Source organism: Theropithecus gelada, chromosome 1 (genome assembly GCF_003255815.1).
Source record: "Theropithecus gelada isolate Dixy chromosome 1, Tgel_1.0, whole genome shotgun sequence".
Classification (NCBI taxonomy): Eukaryota; Metazoa; Chordata; class Mammalia; order Primates; family Cercopithecidae; genus Theropithecus; species Theropithecus gelada.
In genome coordinates, this window is record NC_037668.1 from 149,716,302 (window position 1) to 149,742,544 (window position 26,243).

The 26,243-nt window shown below is 35.2% G+C and overlaps 1 protein-coding gene across 1 annotated transcript in view; it reads left to right on the forward strand.

Moving 5' to 3' along the window:
* Positions 1-26,243, forward strand: part of USH2A (usherin) — a 795,153-nt gene that overhangs the window by 485,597 nt on the left and 283,313 nt on the right. The window lies entirely within an intron of this gene.

Genomic DNA, 26,243 nt, shown 5'->3' on the forward strand with positions numbered 1-26,243 from the left:
TGGAGTGTTAATTTAGTATTTCTAAGTCCAGCATATTTGCTACAAAAACTACACCCATAATGCATAGTTTGATTTCCACTTTGAAAACTCCTTTAAAAGGAGATCAAAAATTTAGGGATAATTAAGGAAGAATCTAATTACAGAATTTTTCAGGTTTTTGTAATTTCCTAAGTCTTTGAGTTATTTTTCCTGCATGAATTTCACAGTATTGTTTTCTTAAGTCCTCACTGAAAGTTTTTCAAAGCAGTAAATTTTCATAGAAAAAAGTTTCTGCTAACAGTGTTCATCAGTTTAAGCATTATTTAATTAAATGACGATAATAATGAGAACCACAATTGACATCACAGGTTTAAAAAATACAACTGACTCTTGGTGAGTGTATAATTCTACCTGCGACTGCAGAATGTTGCCCTTGAACTAAAGACTAGTCAACTATCCATCTCTGCAATACAGAGTAAATTTTTTATTAATCCAGCAAGTCAGATAAGAATAGGCAGGTAAGACCGGCCGCGGTGGCTCACACCTGTAATCCCAGCACTTTGGAAGGCCTAGGAGGGCGGATCACCTGAGGTCGGGAGTTAGAGACCAGCCTGACCAACATTTTTAGTAGAGACAACCTTGTCTCTACTAAAAATACAAAAAAAATTAGCCAGGCATGGTGGCACATGCTGTAATTCCAACAACTCTGGAGGCTGGGGTAGGAGAATCTGTTGAACCCAAGAGGCGGAGGTTGCGGAGAGCCAAGATTGTGCCATTGCACTCCAGCTTGGGCAATAAGAGCGAAACTCCGTCTTAAAAATAAATAAATAAATAAATAAATAAATAAATAAAAATTAAAAAAAAAAGAATAGTTAGGTAAAGCAAGTGTCTACTATTTAGGAAAAAGACATGCTTCAAAGGTGGCAGAATGATCCACCCGCAGAGCAGCCTACCCAAGTAGGAGAGCAGGACAATGTTACCAAATTCTTCTCTTAGGTTAAGCATTACAATAGCTCTGCCTTAAAAGAGAAAATAAATTATTGATTATATCCCTTCAATTGATTAGGGACTGAGTCTGATATTTTTGGCATAACTTACTCAGTGAACATATTTTTCTCCTTCAGTTTTTAAAGGAAAGAACTGAGCTTTCTCTCCTATTTTCAAATTTCAAAAAAAATCTCTTTCTTAAGACCTTAGAGGAATGAACTGTGGGTAGTGCTCAACCAACCAGGGGGAGAATGGCATCTTTACTTTTATATTTTTTATTTTTTATTATACTTTAAGTTCTAGGGTACATGTTCATAAGGTGCAGGTTTGTTACATATGTATACTTGTGCCATGTTGGTCTGCTGCACCCATCAACTCGTCATTTACATCAGGTATAACTCCCAATGCAATCCCTCCCCCCTCCCCCCTCCCCATGATAGGCCCCAGTGTGTGATGTTCCCCTTCCCGAGTCCAAGTGATCTCATTGTTCAGTTCCCACCTATGAGTGTTATTTTTTTATTTTTTGCAGGGTCTCTAAGAGAATTAGGGGCAACTAGAACTGGCTCAAAAAACAAGTATAGACCAAAAAGCAAAAGAGTTAATAAATAGGAATTGCAAATACAAACTCTATTGTATCTTGCACTTTCTTGATGCATTGTAGCACGGAGAATCATAAAATATTCTATGCGTTTTGTTTGTTTCTTCGTTTTTGTTTTTGTTTTTTTGAGACAGAGTCTCGCTCTGTCGCCCAGGCTGGAGTGCAGTGGCACGATCTCGGCTCACTCTATGCCTTTTAAAATCAACTTAGTACAATGTCAAGATGCTACTTTTTAAAAAGAAAATTAATATTTCTCAAAAATGTAAAAGTTTGCTTGCCAAGTACAGATATAGAGCTCGTCAATATGTGTTTTCTGTTTTTCATCTGCTCTGTATTCACTTTGATTTATTTGAAATATATAAATAGAAATATTAATGTGCAGATGGCAATGAGATATCTTAAAAATCAAGAGTACAAAGGAATGGAAATTTAAAAAATAAATGTAGGTTAGCAGCTGAAATAAACAATAGGCTAACGTGGTATATTACCTTATTCAGTGGGTAGAGTGAAAGATGAGATTAACTGCTTTTTATAATGTAAAAGCCACGATGAAGATATAGGATGGTGAGGAATAGCATTCTTTGAAACGACAACATTCTACCACATAAACAGATGGTTTGTCTTTACCTTCAGTATATTAAAAGCTACACAATTTATATTACAGCCAGTTCATATGAATCTTTAGAATAGTTGTGCATAATGTTTTACTTCTGTGTATATCTTCCAAATGTGCTGCTATTTTTTCCTTGGAAAAATCAACCCGTTGAAAGTAATAAAGTAAAAGAATTCAACAAATAAAAGTATTTAAATTCTTAATAAAATAAATAGTGTGCTTTCGAAAACACATACCAGGCCACTTAATTTAACCCACGCCTTCTCCCAGGTATGTTATGAGAATAGAACCAAAGGATTTATGACTGTCTTAAACATGCTCTCAAATCCTTTCCTGAAAAGTGTTACCTTTACTTTTTTGGAATTGGTAGTTGAACCTGCTTTGTGTGTGTGTGCACGTGTGAGCAGGTGTATGTTTGTAATACTACATATCGTAAGTCAAAGAGACGGATAAATTCCTGTTTCATAATTTGTGGATAATTTTTTCACTTTTTGTATTCACCATTTTGACAATGAACTTCCTGCTTATAAAAACACCTTAGAAAGAGACTAACTTCTGAGCTATGGAGAAGAGGGAAGGGAACTTTGAAGTGTGCTTACTATGGACTCAACAAGCCTCCAGCAATGGACTGCCAGCTCTCCATATTTGCATACTCTCATGTGGATTATATAGAAATACACATGCCCATATACACAATTAAGTTCTATCTTTAAAGCATCCTGGGGCAAGAGAGAGAGCTTGAAAAAAGAAATTAAAATCACATCTTTTTCTTTTTTACCAGGGGAGAGGGGTAGGAAATATTGTTCCTTTAAGTTCCATTGATATTTTCTAACTCTCATTTTTAAAAAGAAAAAGTACAATTCATTTTCTTTTTTTTTCTTGGAAGAAAGCTTTATCCATAACTTAAAACTTAAAAAAATCATGTCTGTCTGACTGACACTGCAGTCTAAAAGCAACTTGAAGTTTTATTTGAGTTCTTATAGTGCCCTAAAGAAATTTTTGCTTTATTTCTTAAAAATAATCTCTTGTTCCTTATTTTTTCATAGACAGACTGTATGCCTGACTTGCATAAAATTCTATGAACATTTAGCTGCCTATATTAAATACTCACAAAGAAGTGAGAAAATTCTTAACATGTCTTAGATACATAGAGACCATATTTCCAATCTCTTTTCATCAGTAGCATCAAGAGAATCCCTTTTTGTATCTCTATAAAGGCATATAGACCACCCAGAGTCTAAAAGAAAACTTAAAGACCTAAGGAAGAATAGATTTTGACAACAGTAGGTAAATTCACTTAAAACCACTATGATTTTCACAATTATTAATTAATTGGGACAAATGAAACTAGAAACATAAGGGTATCTAATACATACTTTATTAGATTAATCCCTCTTACACTTTGATGACCATTTTCGAATGTATACTATCTTTCATTTCTATTTAAATGTTTCATATGCATGTATCATGTCTTATCTACTAGAGTATAAATTCATGGGGAAGACAAAATGAATGGGTTAGGTGCGGTGTCTCACACTTGTAATCCCAGCACTTTGGGAGGCCGAAGTGGGAGAATCACTTGAGACCAGTCTGGGCAACATAGTGAAACCCCATCTCTTTTAAATTGAAAAAAGAATAAATAAAATGAAAAAAAAATGAATAGGTAAATGGAAGTAGACAGAGGAGTCACGGCTGATCTCCCTATTTCTCTCTTTCTCTATCCCTCTCACCATTTACCTTGGCTCAGGCATATAATAGGATATTAGTAATGATTACTATCATGGTCTTGTGGAGTGCTAGTGGCCTGGTGTTATTTTTCCACCCAGCATACCTTCACCCTTTCTTTTGATGACAGGGCTCCAATTTCCCTCTCAGCACCCTGGGCTCTTTTAAGCTCAGAACATGTGCTGTGTGTGAAGTTGACGCATCACAAGGTCTGACCAATGAAGATATTGTATTCTCCTGACCACGGTGATTTTTTTCAGGAGTGACAGGCATTCCAATCAAAGCCACTGAACTGCAGTAAGTCAGTACAGTCAACAGAGGCATGTCTCTTGCCCTGTATTTGAATATGGGATTCAACTTAATCTGCTGCCAGCCGTGTTGCCCCTCAGAGTCTGAGAAATTTAGTCAGCAAGGAAAAAAGCAGAGTGGGTGTGAGAGGAGGTAGACTGGATTCTGATGACATCATTTGATCCTTTGAATCTAGCACTGCCAAAACCCAGCTCTTTCCCTTGAGTTTTTTTTTTTTTTCTCCTTTGATTACAGTAGCCCATTATCCCTTTCGTTGCTTAAGCCTCTGTGTGTTGTGTTTTCTGCCAATGAAAACAAAAGTATTTGCCACAATGCTTCAGAGAAAGGAAAACAAGTAGAGAACATTTAGAGAAGTCTCATCACTTCCTGAAAATCATGCCAAATGCTCAACCTAACATATGTGTTTAGCTTTTTCTTGGCCTCTCAAATTAGGAAACCTCAGGAAGTAAGCTGGATGTGAAAGGAGATAATATTTTCTAAAACCATGAAATGGCTGATTCCGTTCTGAAGGGTCTCCTCAAAGTCACTTTATTTGACAATCTTCTGAACTGTTTCTCCACTATTTTCAGGTCTCAGAGCCCTGAGTTCTAGAAATAACTCTTGTGCTAATTAGTTGTTTAGTCTGACTTAAGTAACTTTACCTGACTATGATGTTGGTCTCTTATCTCTAAAATGGCAGATGTGAAATAGATCAGCAGTATCCATAGTGTGATCCCAGACAAGGAACGTCAACATTCCTGGGAATTTGCTTGAAATGCAACTTCTCAAATCCTACTCTCAACCTACTTAACCAGAAATTCTGAGGGTGGGGCCAAGCAATCTGTGTTTTAACGGGATTCCATTACCAACTCCAAGGCCACTGGGTGCCTTCACAAGTTTGAAGACCACTGAGCTAGGCCATCTTTAAAATACTTTCAAAGCAAAAAGTATATGATCTTGTCTATAAGACACATTTTATAACTGAGACACATACTGAGGGGAAAATAGGTATAATAGGCCTCCATGCTCAGCTGGTCTTTGACTATATAAGTTCCATTCTTAGGGCCAGAGGTTTTTTCAATGTAAGAAAGCTGTCATGTTGCTCACAATTTTCCTGAATGGGCCAGGAACAGATACCAAAGATAACCAGTTCCAGATGTTGAGTCCTACCTGTGGCACCAGAAAGCAACAGGCGTGATGTTTTATGCACTGAGGAACACTAATCAGCCTTACTGTGAAGACACTGTCAGCTAAATTTCCTCTGCTCTTCATTTTCTTCACAGAACATCTGTTATAAGAAACTCCATGTAACTAAAACCTGAATCTTTCCCCTCTGGGGAATTTTCTTTAATGAGCCTCTAGTGGCTACATCTCTAGGGTTTTGAAAAATGTTTCCTCAAGTCAGTTACATCTTCATCCTGGATTCTAGGGTTTGCTGTCTATTGGACCGCATAGCTAAGATTTTTCCTTCTAGGAGTTCACAGACACAACTCCAGAGTAGGTTGACATACTGTCCAGTACCTGGAGAAAAATTAAGATCATGTAACTTTTTATTTGCTAAAAAGAGATTTTTGATGTTGTGATCACTCATACCAAGATAGCATTTATTAATACTATGTGCAGGTGTGGTTTTGCATATATTAACTCATTTTATTCTCCTCACAAACCCTGTAAGGAAAGTGCTATTATTATCCCTATTTATACACAAGGAAGTTGAAGAAACAATATTGGCTTTCAACTAGTAAAGGTCATGTTACTAGTAAAAGGCAGAGACTGTATTTAAATCTAGAGACTGACTATAGAAGCCTAGTTTTGAGTCACTATACTCTATTGTTTATTTCTTCTACTGACTGTTCCTATGATCTTTTGGCAGAAGCGACACAGATTTTGAGGCCCCACTAATCAGTGCAGATCTGAAGAGGTGACTTGACTCTATAGTAGTGTCAAATATAATTTTAAGAGTATTGTTGGTTGAACTAGTAGGTTTTTAAATCTTGTTGCAGATGACCTGGAGAACTGTCCTCAATGACTATATAACCCATGCTCTAAAGTTTATAATGTCATAAGAGAAAAAAAATTTAGGTAAAACATGTTTACAGCCTTACAAAAAAAGCATTAAGCAGAAGCAATATTATGTTGTATGTGCCCTGTGTGGAGAAGGCAAAGAAACCAACCAGTTAGACCCATCCTTTGCTAGTATGGATATGAGTACTTAACTTGCCCACCAACTATTTTGCCCAACTTCCTTCATATTTACCAATGAACTTCTATTATAAATTTTAATTAAAAGAAGATAATGTTAAAATAGTCTTTGTATTTCTCTATTTAGGAGAAAATATTTATAATTTTTGTGAAAATATTATTTCTTTTTCTGCACTTTTAGTTCTCAAATGACTTGCGAGTTACAACGTACATTTCTTTATGTGTATATTATATCACAGTTCTTTGGTTTGTGATCAAAAATTTAGATTTTCTGATTTGATTTGCTCTTGTAGAAGCTTTTTTATAGGTGCAGCATAGAAAATGTCATTAGAACTTGTTCAAATACATTTGTTCAAAACATTAGTGCGTAATAGTGGTGTCATTATTTTTCATTACTAAGTTGTCCTTTCTTTGGACTTATGTTAAAGTTGAATTCTTTGTGATAATGACTTCCACATCTCAAAAAAAAAATGAATAGTGTGATCTTCTGATTGTACACAGTTTGCACTATTGTGAAGAGATTTAACTAACCTAATAGTATTAATTTTGAAAAATTAACAAACTTTCTTAAAAGAGAGCAAGAAAACTTATATTTGTAAAAGTTAATGAAAGAAAGAATCTTTTTCTTTCTGTACTAATACAATTTTCTGTGAACAGTTGAAAAAACACTAGAGTCAGGTGAAGACACTTATTCACAAGTGGAATATTCTAGAAATAAGCCTTGTGAACAGTGTGAGTATGTCGGAAAATTGTTCACTGGAATGGCCACAAAATGACCATGTGTGACCTCTGGGCCATAAGAAAACAGGAATAATTTCCTCATCAAAATCTGAAGTTCAGAGCATGACCATAGGAAAAAGCTTAAATCTTATTCCCATGGTTGATGCTATAAATCAAGTAAGCATATGTCTTAGACTGTGCATTTGTAAAGCACAGTGTCTATCAAAATATCACAATTCAACTTATTCACCACTTGCCATCCCCAGCATTTTCATTTCCTGATTGTGTGACCTTGAGAAACTTATCCCCTCTCTAAGCCTCATTTTGCTCATCTGGGAAGGGGTTTCATAATTACAGAACTTTCCTCAATGGGTTTAGACAAGGAATAAAGAATGTGTGTGCCCTGAGATCAGCTGCCACATTAGGTGGCTGCTCAATTCTTTGTTTAAAGGACATAAAGCATGATATATAAATACAAAATATACATAAGCTATCACCATTAGGTTGAAAATTAACCTGTAAACATCTAAATTTTTATCTTCCTTGATGATTCCAACAGCTGTCTCTAAAACTAAGTGTAAGGAAACGGCAGACTGGTTGTGGTGTATTAAATTATAAGTGAGGACTAATTTGAGGATCAAAGATGCTCTTTGGGAGATATCACTTGACTAGTAGGAAAAGCATTAGCTGTCTCCCTCTGTCTCATGTATTTGTTCTCTCTGTCTTGGAAATATCCTTCCCCACAGTTGCTGAATCTTGATGTTTAATTTAACACCAAGGTCTTTGAGAAACACAACAGGGGGTTGTTCCTGGTAGTTCTGGCATTGAGGAAATTGAAACGTACATGTTTTTTCCTCATTTATCAAAGAAGGGCAAGAATCTAAACTGACATTTTATATCAAATGAATTATGAACTGTGTACTTTGTACCTAAGGGAACAACAACTAAATTAGGGTTTTAGTTAAGAGAGAGAGAGAGAGACAAAAATAGGCTTTTAATAAAACATACAGTAATTTCTGTTACTATGCCTGACAGTGACATGGCCAGATACAGTTCTATTGTAGAACTAGTGAATGGATTCAGGCTACTCTGAAATCTTTAAATGTATTTGAGAGACTGTCTCAGAAAAAATTAAACCTAAATTTCTCTTATGTTGTTAGGCTTTATGGTCAGTGAAATAGTCTTGATAATCTAAAGTTAACTTTCAGCTTTTTATCAATGCTTACTTTCCTAGAAAATAACATTTACAAAGTCTTACTTCCTGAGAAAATATGAAATTATAGGTTGCTTGAGAGGGAAAATACTATGCAGAATAAAAATAATATATATGAAAATGCCACATCCCATCTCTCTTCTGTTTATTTGTAACACCTACACAAATACACACTACACACTACACTCACATGTTGTTGTGCTGATAAAGAGCGTGAATTCTAAGATCAGTAGGACTTGGTTCAAATCTTAATTTTCCCCCTCCTACTAGCTGTATGAGCTTTGGCAAGTTATACAATCAGACTCTGCTTTACTCTGTTCCTCTGTAAATGGTAGTAAATAATAAGCACTATCTTATAGGATCCACACTGAGAACTTAATTATGATGATGCCTGCAATAGATACAACGTGATGCAGTACACATAGTAGTTGTTACATTGAACAGTTTTATCCTTCCCTATGTGAGAAGATTGGACAGTGGCAAATTAGAACTTCACTATTTAATGGCTGCTGATTCCTGAAGTATAGGAAGCATTAGAACTAAAATTTTAAGGGGAAGGACCCTTAAAATTTTATGTCCAATAAATGTCCAATAATCATTTTTTAAATAACCAATTGAAAATTCTTGGGAATTGGGGGTGATCTTCTTCTAGGCAAAGCTATGTATTGATTACCATATTATTCTTCACAAATAAGTATTCCAATTTACGCAATATAAAAATAAAAAAGAGTTATTAATATGAATACATTTGTTTTAGACTTCTAAATCCCCATAGGTTCATAAACCTAAAAGTGACAAAATTCCTTGACATTAATCCCATATGCTTTCTGATGCCAACGCTATACTGGATAATAATTTTGTGACTAAATTACTAGAAACAAATAACTATCACTGATAGCCTGATTACAAATTTTCTTCATATAATTATTGATCATTGTTGTGGTAAAAATGAACGTCATAATTTTTATTCTCAAATTTTGATTCTAACTCTAGTACTTATGAGGTGAAATCAGTTTTTAGAAGTCTTTTAGCAGTTTAAATTCTGCCGATGACTATTGTTTTATTTTTACTAATAGAGAATGTGAAATTAATGACCTGTTGAGGTAAGGGATGCTGTCTTGTCCGTTTGGGCTGCTGCAACAAAATACTATAGACTAGGTGCCTTACAAGCAATAGAAATGTATCTCACACAGTTCTGGAGGCTGGGAAGTCCAAGATCAAGGTGCTGACAGATTCAGTGTCTAGTGAAGGCTCTTCCTCATAGAGAGTCATTTTCTTTACTCTAACTTCACATGGCAGGAGGGGTGAAAAGTCTCCCTAAAGGGCACTAACTCTATTCATGAGGGCTACAATCTCATAACCTGATCACCTCCCAAGACTCCATCTCCTAATATTATTTCCTTGGTGGTGAGAATTTCAACATAAGAATTATAGGATTGACAGAGATAGATCATAGCAGATGCCCCACATTTAATTTAAGCATTTTAATGCTAGATCTAGTTATTATTTGAGTAATTTAATTAATAAACTTGAATATTATATCAGTTCCCATTGTTACAATGACTTTTATAACCAATCTGCTCTGATTCTTTAATCATTGAATGACTAAAATTTTCTCCACTATTCAAAGGTCACTTAATTTCTTGGTATTTGATTGTATCTTAGAATATTGGATTCAATAGCACCATAGAGGAAGAGTCCATCTCTAAAATATAATGGTTTATTTTCTACACGACCTCAGTCATTTTCTGTTGTTTTTGAGAGAGGCTCTCACTTTGACACCCAGGCTAGAGTGTAGTGGCACAGTCACGGCTCACTGCAGCCTCGATATCCTGGGCTCAAGCAATTCTCCCACCTCAGCATCCTGAGTAGCTGACAGTACAGGCATGCACCACCACACCCAGCTAATTTTTGTATTTTTTTGTAGAGATAGGGTTTCACTATGCTACTCAGGTTGGTCTCAAACTCCTGGGCTCAAGCAATGTGCCCACCTCAACCTCCCCAAATACTGGGATTATAGTTGTGAGCCACTGTATCTACCCCCTCAGTAATTTATTTTGCTGTTTTTCTTGTTAGATACATTCAACAAGGGATAATTTAATGCACTCTTCCTGAAAAGAGTGGCTTTGACTTGAACTTGAATTTACTTATTGTTAACCTTGCTAAGTGTATCAATTTTTAATTTCACAAAGGCTAAATTCTTCAGTGAATTATTTTAAACGAAGTCAGTGAGCAATATTAGAATCAAAAATAAAATACAATTAATTGAACAGTATTGTTGTTGCCTATATTTTAAATTATTTTTCCAATTGAAGATATGCTTTAAACAAAGGGCTCAAGCAATCAGGTACCCAAGAAAAAAGAATTTAATCTATGCTGCCTGGAAACTAATTGGATGAATATGATGGTATTCAAAATAATAAGAATGCTAAGAAATACTCTTAGGAATACTAAGAGGAATTCAAAAGTCGAAAGCAAAGGCTTAACTAGAGTGTCTAAATGTAGGAAGTCTCTGTGAGGAAAAGGAAAAAAATTTGGTTGACGGTTTAAGACATAACACAAAAAAAAATTCTTCTGGGCATTATGACCACCAACTTCAGGGCCTCTAATTAGTCAGACAAAGTGACAGTTCCACAGTCTAGTTGAACAAATAATGTATCTAATGAAATTCAAAATCGCTGTTTTTCTCCGAGCACAGTGAGCTACATCATTCATAGCTTTGGGGTATTTCAAAATTAACAGAGGATGACTTCAGTCTGTCTCATGTTTCTTGGTTAACAAATTCACTGAAATTGTCTTGCAGAGCAATTTTAAACAACTCTTTAATCTTAAACCACAAAGAGAGGTGGAGGTGGAGGTGTGTTACCTTGGTCCTATGGATGCTAATGTGAAGTGGAATCTTTTATTTCTCAAAATGGTCAATAGCAATTAGTATTCAGTGGTGTCTTTTTATTCTGGTGCCCTTGACCCACCTCTGCCCCCCTTTCTATATTACTCCTATTATATAGTGTAACTGGGGATATCCTTGCTTCTTTTCCATTCTAATTAAAGCATTCTTAGTGAACACCAGAACCATTTTTTATTTCATGAAGAATAATTACTGGAGCTAGGTGAAATCTGCCCATTGGGTTTTATATAATTTTTGACAAATATTTGCACCAATTTGACTGATGTATTCTTACCATTTCTCCGTGAAATGTTGGAGAAGTTTTCAGTTCCTTCAGAACAATAATCCTAAATATGTCTGTGAAAGACCTAGATAAATGTTGTACCACCTTCAGGTTTTATTTGCTAATGTACTTTAAAATATTTTATTTTGTCACTAATATAAGAAATGATGATTTTTTAATTTTTTTTATTTTTGCACATGTTTCTTTCCTAGTCAGAGTTTGACCTAAATACTCTTCTACTACGCTAGTGACAACCTTAAGAAATATCATTTATTTAGGTTGGATGTGTAAAACCTATAGCTCTTGTTATATATCTTGTTTCTCTATTTTTCTCTAGACTCCTTTCTCAGAGCCAAGGGTGCCTTGACACATAAAAGAGAAAAAAATTACTAAACAGAGAGAAAGAGATAGTAATAGACTGAGAAAGACAGAGACGATTTCTTCAAACCTCTACTCCAAAAAATCCTCCTAAAAATTTAAACAACGCATTTGTTTAAAACCTCAAAAATATCTTGCTTTCTTTCAAAACTCTGAACTGTTAGATTTTTACCATTCTTCAAAACAGTATCCACTCTCCAAGTTAGTTCTTTAGGTTCCTGTGTGTTGGATGGGAAAGAGGTAGGGAAAGGAGGCTAGCTACGTTTTATGTCTGTGAGGAAGGGCAAAGGTCTGGTTTGGCTCATTTTAAACAACATTGTTTAAAATAACAGGAACTTGAACTTTGGAGACAGTTGTTGGATTGAAGCAGCAGCACAATCCCCTTATTACCTATGTGGTCTTGTGCAAGTCATTTATCTTATGAAGTTTCAGATTCCGTGACCCACCTACTTCACACCTAGGACTATTAGGAGGATTCAGTGTTATGATACATACAAAACATTTAGTCCATTGCCTGGTGTACAATACCTCCCCAGCATTAACTCTGACATTGTAGTGTGCTTATGTTTACAAATGAATATCAAGATGTTAGCATTGTTCAAGGGGCAATGAACCAAAGTCATTCATTAAAGTTGTTGAGTTGTTTAATAAACAACTCAATTAGCATAAAGACTCTATACCAAAACTTTGAACTTTGTTCAAATTTCATTCAACCAAAGCAGTTGCTGAGCTCTTTCTAGCTACCAGACGTAACCCTAGGTCCTGTGCAAAACAGACTTTGGGAGCAGGTGGAGTGCATTTCCTGATGGAACTGAAGGCCCTGGCCACCATTGTGGTGATGTTCATAACTGCCCTTACTGCATGTTCCAGCTGGCTACTTAGGAATTCCCTAAGGAGATATTGGCTAGATCAAGGTAGTTAGAGCTTGGCTTCACCTTCTAGGGGGAGAAGGGGTTGCTCTTAAAAAAAAACGAGGACAGTAAATTTAAATGTGTTTATAAATAATGATGTAAGACAACTATGTCAATGTTGTTAAAGTTGGATGTTAGTTTTAAGTACAAAATTGTATGTTCTTTATATGGTGGGATTATTGTATGCAGTTATTTTTAAAAATCAGAAAAGCTAATGGATTTACTGTGATTTTCTTGTTTTACACAAATGCAAATTGTTTTATTAAAGAAGAAGAGTCCATTTTAGACCAAATTTATTCCCACAAAATGAAAACTTCTTGGAAAAACAACAAAAAATAACTTTTTAAGAAAATGTATTGATTGGTAACTCATGACATTTCTTTTCTGTTTTGCCATTTGGCTCCTGCGAATCTCAGAAAAAGAAGTCTGTTGCTACTCAGGAGGCTGAGGCAGAGGTTGCAGTGAGCAGAAATTGCGCCACTGCACTCCAGCCTGGGTGACAGAGTGAGACTCTGTCTCCGGAAAAAAAAAAAAAAAAGTCTGTTGCTTGACAATGGCTTACCTTAGTAAAGGTTTTGTGATACAATTCACTGATCTTTTTCCTTCATTATTCAGCTCTGTTTTCTTGCATTTTGTTCTAAATGTTTTTAAAAATATTTTGATAATTAGGCAGGTTAATAAATTATAAAGGTTATCTACAGTTTTCCCCATCTCTTTCTGGTATTTTAATAACATGAATGCAGATTCTTTATTGATCCTTGTAAGAATGAGCTCCCAGAAGTGAGAGTAATGAAATCAAGTAGCCAGAAATACTTAGTAATTGGATTGTTTTTCATACTCTGCACTCAACTTTTATGGAAAAAAAAAAAAAAACTCCAATCAAGGTATATCAATAAGATGATAATCCATTCATTCCTTTTCAGTATCCAGTCCAGTCCATTTACCAGAGAGTAGCCACCATCATCTGTGCCTCAGTATTTTCAAACTAAGCAACAATTGTAGTTTCTTTGCTTAAAATATTGATGGAATCAGTGATTCCTCATCTCCTTAATACACATTTCAGACTCCTTATCTGGGCTACAAGACCAGTGCCTCCCACCCTTGCTGCCCTGCTTTTAATTCCTTAAAAACTGAGATCACCATAGAGCTTTCGGCCCGTAATAGGGCAGCAAAATCTTAGTCATTTCACAGGTCCAAACTTAACTACCACTTCCTTAGAAAAACTTTTTTCTTTCAACCAAAATTAAGTCAGCCCCCTTTAATGATACCACTTATAGTACACTCTTCTCCTTCATAGCACTTTGTGAACATTTTAACTACATATTGCTTTCTATTTGTTTGATACCAGTCTTGCTCCACTTGACAATATTCTCATGCCCATAATGGTGTGACTCTGGCTAGTTTGTTCTTCATTATGCACCCATCACCTGGCACAATGCCTGGCAAGGGAGGAAAAGAGGATGGGTAGATCTGGTTTTCAGGGAATATAAAAATGACAGCGCAGTTTTATCACAAATGTTTAATCTTTCTATATTTCCATATTTACAGCTTGGAGATTACATAGTAAACAGGAAAGAGGATGAGGTTTTGAATCCAAATTCTCATGTTTGAATCCCAGCCTGGCACTTAGCACAATCACAAAGAACTGTAGGAGGCATGCAATACTCACATCATTGATACTTGCAAGGCCAAATGAGAAAAATGCAGATGCATTCAAAAGGTGGGAGCTACGTGAGAACTCATGAACACAGAGAAGGGAAAAACAGACACAGGGCCTACTTGAGGGTGAAGGGGAAGGGTTAGAAGACGGAGAGGAGCAGAAAAAATAACCATTGGGTACTAAGTTTATTACCTGGGTGATGAAATAATCTGTACACCAAACCCCCATGACTTGAGTTTACCTGTGTAACAAACCTGCACATGTACCCCTGAACCTAAAATAAAAATTTTTTAAAAAGTAATTGAATCGTTTGTAACTCAAAGGATAAATGCTTGAGGGGATGGATAACCCATTCTCCATCATGTGACTGTTTCACATTGCATGTTTGTATGAAAATATCGAATGTACTTCATGTATGTGTGTGTGTGTGTGTGTGTGTATAAAAATACACACTACATACCCACAAAAGTTCCTAGAAATATATGCTTTTAAAAAGAATAAAATTAGACCCCTATCTCTCACCATATGCAAAAATAGAATCAAAATGGATTAAAAACTTAAGTCAAAGACTTCAAACTATCAAGCTACTACAAGAAAACATTGGGGAAAATCTACAGGACATAGGTCTGGGCAAAGATTTCTTGAGCAATATCCCACAAGCACAGACAACCAATATAAACATGGGCAAATGGAGTCACATAAGTTAAAAATCTTCTGTACAGCAAAGGATGCAATCAATGAAGTGAAGGAGCACCCCACAGAATGGAAGAAAATATTTGCGAACTATCCCTCTGACAAGGGATTAATCACCAGAATATATAAGGAGCTCAAACAACTCTATAGGAAAAAACCTAATAATCCAAAAAATAGGCAAAATATTTGAATAGACATTTTTCAAAAGAAGACATACAAATGGCAGTCATATGAAAAGGTGTTCAGCATCATCGATTATCAGAGAAATGCAAATCAAAGCTATAATGAGATTTCATCTCACCCCAGTTAAAATGGCTTATGTCCAAAAAAACAGGCAATAAATAAAAGCTGACAAGGATGTGGAGAAAGGGAACCCTTGTACCTTGCTGGTAGGAATGTAAATTAGTACAACCACTATGGAGAACCATATAGAGGTTCCTCAAAACACTAAAAATTGAGCTACCATATGACTCAGCAATCCCGTTGCAGGATATATACCCAAAATAAAGAAAATCAGTATATTGAAGAAATAGCTTCATTCCTATGTTTGTTTCAGCATTGTTTACAATAGCTAAGATTTGGAAGCAACCTAAGTATCCATCATCAGATGGATAGATAGACAAAATGTGGTACATATATACAATGGAGTACTATTCAGCCATAAAAAGAATGAGATCCAGTCATTTGCAACAACTTGGATGGAACTGGAGATTATTACATTAGGTGAAATAAGCCTGGCACAGAAAGACAAATGTTGCATATTCTCACTTACCTGTGGGATTTAAAAATCAAAGCAATTGAACTCATGGATTTAGAGAGTAGAAGGATGGTTACCAGAGGCTGGGAAGAATAGTGGAGGTTTAGGGAATGGAGGGGATGTTTAACGGGTTAAAAAAATAGAATGAATGAATAAGACCTACTATTTGATAGCACAATAGGGTGCCTGTAGGCAATAATAACTTAACTGTATAGTTTTAAATAACTTAAAAAATGTAATTAGATTGTTTGTAACTCAAAGGATAAATGCTTGAGGGGATGGATGCCCCATTCTCCATGAGGTGCTTGTTTCACATTACATGCCTGCATCAAAACATCTCATGTGCCCCATAAATATACCTCCTATATGCCATGAAATTAAAAAAAATTAAAAATTAAGAAAAAATTCTCAAGTGATTAAAACTAAGATGGCTGGGTAATTTAAGCTCTGTATTGGGTATAAGCAGAACATACTTTTACTAAACCTTGTGAATTTTTTAAGTGATTATGAAATATTATAGGATCGGACTTTGTTATTTCATAAATATTATTATTACAAATAATGTATCTAGAGCCATCTCAATTATGAAGTCATCAAGGATAGGGAAGAAAATTTCAGAGAGAAACAATAAATCTTAATGTATGGTGCTTATTTTCAAGTAACTTAAAATGAACCATGAACAAATAAGGTTCTCAAAACATTTAATTCCTATCATGCCTACCATCTTTACTATGGCATGAAGAGAATCATAAAGTAATCATTTGGACGATGTTAGCAACTAAATAGTTATAAACTGAGCTAGATTGTCTACAAGATATTAATGCTTGTGATGCTGACCCCAAAATGTTATGTCCCTTTTTTTTTTTTTGCCATTACATAAAAATGTACAACTACTATGTCTCTCTAGTCATTACAGTATCACCCAGCAACATGTTTTTTGGGATATATTAAATGACTTAGTGATACTTAAGAAGATACTTTGATCAATGTAATAAATGAGTAAAGCATGATTGTAGTTATCGTGTGAGTAAAGATATGACAGGATCATGCGACAGACATTGGGGGTAAGATAAAGATCATGACAATAGCAAACACTTACATGGTACTTATGATATGTACTTGATTATATCATGTACATATTATATTGTGTAACCACTTGATACGTTAACTTATGTAATCCTCCCAACCATACTCTGTGAAATATGTACCATCTTAGTCTTTCTTTCATTGTGAAGAAACTGAGGCACATAGAGATTTTGGTACTTGCTCAGTAATTAACACAATCAGGATTTGAACCCAGATAAGTTGGCTCTTAACCAATACACAGATCTGCCTCTTCTGTGATTTAATCAAAATAAACTCTAAAAAAAGACATTACAGTAAAGACATTAATTAGCTGCTAATCAGCCAATTATTTTAAAAATGTAACAAGTGCTAATTGAACGTAAATGATAGTGAAAAAATGTGAAATGTTCAGGATTATATAAAGTAATAAAAAGCTTATCAAAGGTAAAAAAAGTTTTAGTTGGAAACAATGCATGAACAAGCATTTTAGAAATTAGGAAATGGTAAATAGCCAATAAGCATATTGTAAATATTTCAATCATAGTCTTTTGGTTTTCAGTGCTGTCTATAGACTGATACCTTCCTTATGTATATGCCCAGACTTAAACACATGAACTCTCGTCCCGTGTAGACAATGACCTTCTAAAAATATCTTAGGCAATCCAGAACCAACAAATTTTTTTTCTTCCTCCACCAAGTGTCCCTCCCCTATTAGACCCATCTCAGAAAATGATATTGTTTTTCAGTTAATTTCTCAGACCAGAAGCTTCGGAGTCAAGCATCCTTCTTTCATTCTCTGCATCCCTACATCTGTTCCATCACCAAATCCTCTATGAACAATACCTTCCAGACACATGTCAAACAGGCTTCTGCCTTGGGTCTGCTTCATTTGTGCTTGTCCCAGTGATTTCCAAATCTCAGCTCAGATAAAACCTCATCAGAGAGGCCTTCCCTGCCTATTGCATCTAACATGCTAACTTTGCTCCACTCCCTCCCTCATCACTCTCAATGCCCTTATATTAGAAATGCTTTTTTTCCCTCTCATTAAGTGTTAATAGACTTTATTTTTAAGAGCAGCTTTAGGTTCACAGCAACATTGGGCAGAAGGTGCAGAGTTCCCCTATATCCTTGCCTCCATGATAACTCTTACCCATTATCATCCTCTTCCACAGAGTGGACCTACACTGACTTGTTTTTATCACCCAAAGTCTATAGTATACACTAAGGTTCACTCTTGGTGTTGTACATTCTATGGCTTTAGGCTAATATATAATGACATGTACCTACCATTATAGTGTCATACAAAGTGGCTTCACTGCTCTGAAAAGCCTCCATGTTCCATCTATTCATTCATACATCCCTCCCCCAACCCCTGGCAATCTCTGATCTCTTTTTATTGTCTCTATAGTTTCGCCTCTATCTTTTTTTTTTTTTTGTCTTTCATCTCACTCCTCTTAATAAAAACCATTTTAATTTGTTCATTACGATATTCCCAGGTTATGGAATAGTGCTAGGCATAAAATAGATGATTTTTTAAATAACTGCTGACTTAATGAATTATTATATATATATATATATACACACACACACACACACACTTTATATCCATCATATGTAATTATACTATATACAAATTATATGACATGTAGATATATAATATATTTAATTATATACTTGTATTATTATATATATGTGTGTATATATGTGTGTGTGTGTGTGTATATATATAGGCATTATTTAAAATACTCATTTTGATGAGGATACTGGGAAACAGACCACTCATACCTTAGTGATGGTAGTATAAATTCAACTTTCTGGAAAACAATTAGTCAACTAATATCTGAAATGGTAGAGCATTCATTCTTGTTTACCCAATAACTCTAAATGGATCCCTAAAGATGCATCATTCAGTATCTATCAATGTCATCTTTATTAAGTGAATGTTCTGCATCTATAAAAATAGTGCGTGCCATTATTTGAAAAGTCATGCTACCAAAAATACTTACTGGCATATATGGTAAAGTATATAAAGTTTACTAAATAATATGTAAGTATTCATCTTAATGTTTTTCTTAATTATGTGCACATCTATTTGTATAGAATAAAAGACAGGAAAGATTATCTATAATAATTTAACAGTGGCTATCTCTAGGTAGTGTAATTATGGATGATTGTTTTCTTCATTTGTTTTATAACCTTCAAAGTTTATATCATAAACATATTTGTAGTTAGGAAAATGCAGATAGTACTTGATAGTACTTTTAAAAGAGTTCTCTTTAGTTCTCCAAGAACTAAATTTTATCATTTGTTTAACAAGTATTTAATGACCAATACTAAACTCTCAAAATTTGTTAAGTGCTCTGAAGTTTACAAAGATAAATAAAAAGCATATCTGCTCTCAAATGGTTTATGTTACCATTACCTTGGTTTATCGTGGGACAAAGCAATAATTAGACTTAAATTTAAAATTTAAAATTCAACGAGGTTTTGAGAGATGAACGATGGTCGTGAAAACAAAAGGGATGTATATGAAACCACAGGTTTCTATCTATCATTCGTTGAGACATGTTGCTTAGCCTTTTCTAACCTCAGTTTTTATATCTGTGAAATAAGAACATTGAGAGAAATGAATGATCAAATGAATGTACTCTAAAGTAGTATTTCAGATTTAGTTTGATAATACCTCCAAGCAATTAATCTCATTTATGTTAAAAATATTTTTCATATTTTATTGCAATTTATTTGTAAATAGAAAATATGTTCTCGATCCTAACAATTGTTAGGTTAATTAGAGAAATAGTTTTTTCTGCAGATCTTTCCCCCCATCAACTCATCCATTTTTCTAACCATTGATCATCCATTCATCCAGTTTTTATAGGCTCTTTCATAGATAGAGCACTGTGTTGGGCATTATGGCATGTCTTTAATTACTCTGCTCCTTTAATATTCCTTTAAGACTATGTATACATTAGAAAATAATTAATCTGGTATCTTTAGCTATCTATATGACTATTTTGAGTCAGCTACATAGCTGATACAAATGAATTTGATGAACTCCAGTATTAAGCAGGCCAAAATTAAGATACTCAGTGAAGTTTCAGCAGCATCACTTGAAGAAAGGAAAGTCAGTGTCTTCCTGTGGCAGGCTGTGGTCACAATACACAAGAAGTGTAAGTTCAAAAGACATTCTCAAACTGGAACACATCCAAATCAGTTAACCAGGGTAGAAAATGGTTGAGAAAACATACTACATGGAAACTAGTTGGAGAGAACAGGATGTTTAAACTGAAATGGGGAAATTTAGTGGAGAGGAGGACAAATGCTTAAAAATACCTGAGGTTCTAGTCCAGGTATTAGAGATTAGAGGTAAGGTCCTAAGGAGTTCGGTGCTGTTAGCATGACCAACCATATGCCCCTTTTGCCCAAAATAGTCCCAGTTTATGCCTGCTGCAACTCGGTTCACTCCTATTAATCACTTCGAGTGCCCCATTTCACTCAGAAGGTCTCAATGTGAATAAAAGGTTATATTTGCCCTAAGTTTTGTAGAACCGATACAATTCTTTGTTCTACATCAGAAAGAACTTTCCAATGATAAAGACTATTCAATAATGTGATGCGACAACTTGCAAAGCGACTATTTCCATGTCACTGGTAAGGAACAAGCAGAGGCCTGGGGTCACCTTCTGGGATGTTCTAGGCAAGGATTCCTTATTTGATGAGAAGATAAAGTTGGTGACTTTTAAGCTTTCTGCCTTTTGATTTTAAGATTCTGTTGTTTTATTTTTTAATATTCTATGGTCAAATATCAGATCCATGACATACCTACGAAAACACAATTTTTAAAATATACTTTTTCTCTCACTAACATGAAGACCTCTCCATTCTACGTTTCATTGAATTTCTGTAGATGTTGACTAATTCTGGAGATGTGTCAAATTCATGCTAGTAGTTCTATGTGTGGTACCTTGTGGAATGATAGGAATCCCTGCTATGATAAAGAAATAAGACAGAGAAGGTACTGTTTAAGAATATGACCTGGACAGAAAATAAATCCAACATTTATTGAAACTTATTTATTTAATAATGTAAATGGTTTGCTTTTATATTTATTTAATACATTTAATAGTCTATATTATAAATCATTTACTATAGCAGGCTGTTTCATGATGTAAAATTAAGAGCACACTGCCTTTGAACTTAAAACGGCCCATGTTAGAATCCTCAGTGTGCCAGTTATATCAGTTCTGTGATTTGAAATAAAATATTTAACTTCTCTCTGAGCCTCACCTTCTCCGTCTATCCTACAAAGAGAAAACCCTACAATTTTGGAGTGTAATTCTAAGGGTTCTAAATAATTATGTTAAATAACCTTGTACATAGTATGCTTTCAAAAAGTTCGCTCTGATGAAAGACTGTTTTGTGAATATGAAATCTATTTTAACCTACTTGTTACTATTTAATGCTGCTCTGTTTGTGCATCCTTGTGTTCAAGGTTGACTGTCCATTTGTTAGCACATCTGCATATTCCTCATAATTAATATCTTTTTAAATGACATATGGTTTAGTGACTGGAAATCGAGTCTTGCCTTCTGTTTTCAATTTGTTCATGACTCAATGACTCAATATATGTGTCTGAACTTTAATTTTCCATTCTGGAAAGTAGAATTTAAAACCCTCGCTCATACATAGCTATTTCAGAAAATGATGAAGAAATGTGTAATCCAAGGATTTTGAATATGTGCCAGGCTATTCAGTAATGCAGCATATAGGTAAAAGGCCACTGTTTCTCTAATGTTAACAGAGAAGCCTAAATGAGAATGCCAAAAATGTAATCCCTGAAGTGAGGAGGTAATTCGGGGTAGGCTAGAGTCAGATTCGTAGTGAATTCAGCAAGAAGCACCACATCTAAATGGAATGAGCACAGAAAGAGTTGGTGGGAGCCCTAGGCCCTGGAATGAGGCTGAGAACATCATTAACCTGGATGAACAACTGATAGCACCCCCAAGGCAGTGCCTCTGCAAGCCAGGGATCTCTGAAAGACAAGGCCCAGTGTACCCCTGGAAGTGAGTTTCTACTTCCGAGTGCCCCGTAGCATTTATACCTCTTTTGTTCAGAGTACTCTTTTTTTGGTGATATAGTTATTTGAGTCAGGTCTAATCTGTTAAACATAAAGTAGATTATTTTATTCCTCCTTCTGCCCTTTCCCTGCCTCTAACAAGAACCTTGTGCAGAGTGGTATTCAATATCTTGTATTATAGAATTAAGTTTGATACAAAATATTACAGGCTTATTTGATATTTTAATACAGCATTTTATTTCACTATTTTGAAATGCACACACACAGGCAAAAAAAACACACCACAGAAGTAACACGTTGGTGGGATGTCCTGAGAAACAATTTAGTGCATATGGAAAACACAGTGAATTCATTTTCTCCCTAAAATATTCTTCTTCTTGTCCCCACAGACTTGGTAGTCACCAACTACATTTGTAAAGCCTCTGTTTTTGCCTTTGAGAGCTCACCCCCAGAGTTTTATAAATCTGTAGGGAGCAAAGGTTTAGGACATGTGTAAATAAATCATTTTATATTTGCTTTTTTGTTTGTTTTATTTTGTTTTGTTTTCTTAGAGGAGTTTAGGACATGTCTCGGTCATTGTCTATTTGGTTTTTTGTTTTCTTTCATTTTTCATATAGATAAGAGTCTAGTGGTGTATATCATTTTAAAGTGTAATAAAATTATACATTCAAGAGATTATACCATCTCGTTATTCCAATCTGTGATTTAATTTATTGCTTAATGTTTTGTATGAATTTGGTCTTCTGAAGCAGGTTAAATTCGAAATTTTATTAAAAACCCACTTCCTTTGAATTTATAGATTGGGGTAGCTGTTTTATCTAGTCGCTGTGTAGAATTAGTATTTACTGGACAAGATGTGTTGATTCAGGCGGTTGTCTTGGAGTGTTTGCCCCGTGAGGGTCATATTAAACTTGAGAGAAGCTTTTTGAGCAACAGAGCATCTTGGAGACAATATATCAAGCTGATGGATACAGGGCTCTTCTGTTAAGAAACCAGCAGCGGAATTATGGCTGGCTCCCAGTTATTGCTTTGGTGCTAAGGAGCCTCTAAGGATTAAATCTAGGATAAAAGGGGTTAAACAGAGGGGAAAGGAAGGTTTCCAGAATTCAGTGTTACTGGAAGCATACAGAATGAGTGGTTATATATAAATAATTTAAGATGACCATTCTTTTTGGAAATATTTCACAATTTAATATATTCAAAGTGTACCAATTTAATGGAGCATATTGTTTTATTATTACTCAGAAGAGAATTCATGACACTTTATTATTATTATGAAACCTACTTTGGGGCACTTCTTCCTACTTTCTTAATAGAAAGGCAATGTAGTTTTTTTAACACATAAGGGATTTTTGTGCATATTAAAAACTGTTTTTTGGGGGGCTAATGACTTGAAATTCAGAATTTGGATTTTCAATTACATTATACTCCTTGATGTAGAAAAATTAGACAAAAATAATCAAATAAGAGACATGGTTTTATATGTGATACATTGTATGCAATTTGCACTTTACTTTTTGCCTGTGTTTTCACAATGTTCTTTTTTCTATGTGTGCACTTATTATAAATCAAAGTATACAAATCAAATAAGAAATTATGATTGTTTAAAACCATTTGTGTTCATAGATAAAATATCAATTAAAAAGCCTTTAGCAATGAATGTCCTTCAAACCAAAAATGTGAACTTAAGAAGTGGATAGCTGGCCCTGGGCAGCAATCTTATTGCACTTTCTAGTCGTGCCACACTTTTACTAATTGAGAGAATTATTTCATATCATTTCCTCTCTCTTCAAGCGTCCATTTCATCCACACACTTTGTCACTGAGCCTTTGCTTTTATTTTGCTCACTGAGAAACTGGGCATCATCAAAGGAGATCTTTGCTATTATTCTGTCACTGCATCTACTCACTGCTCTACATCTTCATCTGTCCATTCACTTTTGCACAATGCGAGAACTATCCCTGCTCTGTTTGGTAGCCAGTGTGCACTGACTCTCAGTTGATTCAACTGTGCACGGACTCACCTCTCTCTTCCTGCACTAGGACTTTGCTCTGGCAATCATTCTTCTACAGTATCATTTCCCCTAGTCTATGCTGGATTCTTCCAATAAACATGCTTATATGCTGCAACATCTTCCAGTCTTTAGAAAACCTTCATTTGATATCATGAGCTTCACTAGCTACTGCCCCATTTTCTAATCCCTTTTAGAATAAATTCCCTCTAAGTGTTGTCTAAGCTCAATGTATCTGCTCTTTACTCCCTCATTCTCTTCACAACCTTAGCTCAGACTGCTGTGCCCAGCACTGCACTGCATCCGTGCTTTGCAGTTATCAAACACCTGCACTTGGCCAAATGCAAAATTGTAACTCCCAGTCTTCTTCTTCCTTAAAGTCTCAGCCGAGTTGGGACAGCTGATACGTCCTTCCTTTTTCATGTGATGTCCTTCCTTTTTCATGTGCCTTCTTTCTTTACTTGGCTTCCAGTCTATACCTTCTCAGTTTTCCTCCTACCTCACTGACCACTCCTTCTCAGTATCCTTTGCTATAGAGGCTTCCTCCTGACCTCAACATTTTGGTGGATTCCGGGGCTCAGTTCTCAGACCTCTTCTATACTCATTCTATCAACACTCACTTCTAGTTTATTTCACCATCTCAGCCTTTAAATATCACATATATGCTGACCTACAACTCCTGTGAAGACTACGACTCCTATGAAGACTACAACTCCTGTGAAGACTTTTCCTTTCTCTCTCCTCCTTAGTTCATGTTAGCCACGGTGACCTTCCTACTGTTCCTTAAACACAACCAGAATGTTTTCCTCCTTACTGCCTCTGAATGTACTGCTCTCTCTGGCTGGACTGCTCTTCCTCCAGACATTTGGATGGCTGTCTCCCTCATGTCAGTGAGGTCTCTGTTCAAATATCACTGAATTGCATTTTCTTCCTATAATCTTCCCATCGAATTGAAGTTGTTACCTAGTAACTAAAGCTGCACAATTGTTTTTACCTTCTCTTTCCTTACCCTGCTTTATTTTTCTGCAAAGCACTTATGGCCACCTGATATTATTGTGTACACAATACTTATTTGTTTATCACCTGCTCTCTCCACTTGAATGTAAGCTACCTAGGGGCAAGAGTCGTGTCTGTTTTATTCAGTGCTGTTCTCCTTCCACATGAAGAGTACTGCTTAGCACAGAGTGAAGCCTCAATAAATGTTTATTGAACAAATGAATGAATTATTAATGAACTCAAACCCATTACAGCAGATTGATGAAACATGTAATCTAATTCTTCTATTCTCATCACTGGTCATTCATTAGCCTCATTGTTCACAGACAGCTTCTTCTGAATTGGAGAGTACATAAAATTGACACACTACACAAGGTTATGTATAAAATGAAGTTGAAAATGGACCCTGATATTTCATTTATTCTCATTATTTTGATCACTTCTCCTTCTTCATCAATGGCCTCTGGTAATTTGTGGTCATTAGGAACCTATATTAGAATAATCAGAATGTTCCCAACAAAGTATGTTATACTAGCAATTAAATTATGCTAAAGAAAGTTCAGGTCAGTCCAATGTAATAATAGTAATAATATTTAGCAGCTAGTAATTATCAGGGTCTAAAATCAGGTGCTTTATTTATATGATCTCTGAACTTCACAACAATTCTATAAAGGAAAAATATTATACCTACTTTAAAGATCAGAAAATACAGGCTCAGAGTCATTAGATCATTTTCCTAAAGGCACAGCGTTTTGCTGAATTTGCTTTCAGGTTTCTGAATAGCTTTGGAACAAACTGATTTGATTTAGAACATGCTGATATGACAGGCTCATTTGAGGTATACCTGTTGGAAAAAATTAATTAAATAACCAGTGTCATCAATTTTTTTTAGTAGAATAGGCTTTAGTTTTACACATTCCTATTAGGGCTTCTAGAATCATTCAAATAGATTTCCCTGGTAAATTGTACCAAGCAGGTATGTTGAAGTCAGAACAGATTGGCTGGAGACTCAACTAGACTAGAAAAAGTGGTGTGTGTGCTCTAACTTGCAAAATTGAATAAGGGCAGGAGAAGTGATAACTGTGAGAAGGGATAACTGTATAACACACATAGGGAAAAATGTTTAATTTTTATATTTTCATGGATGAGCATTAAGGCTGGAATATGCTATATTCAACCACTTATGTTTATTTATCATTC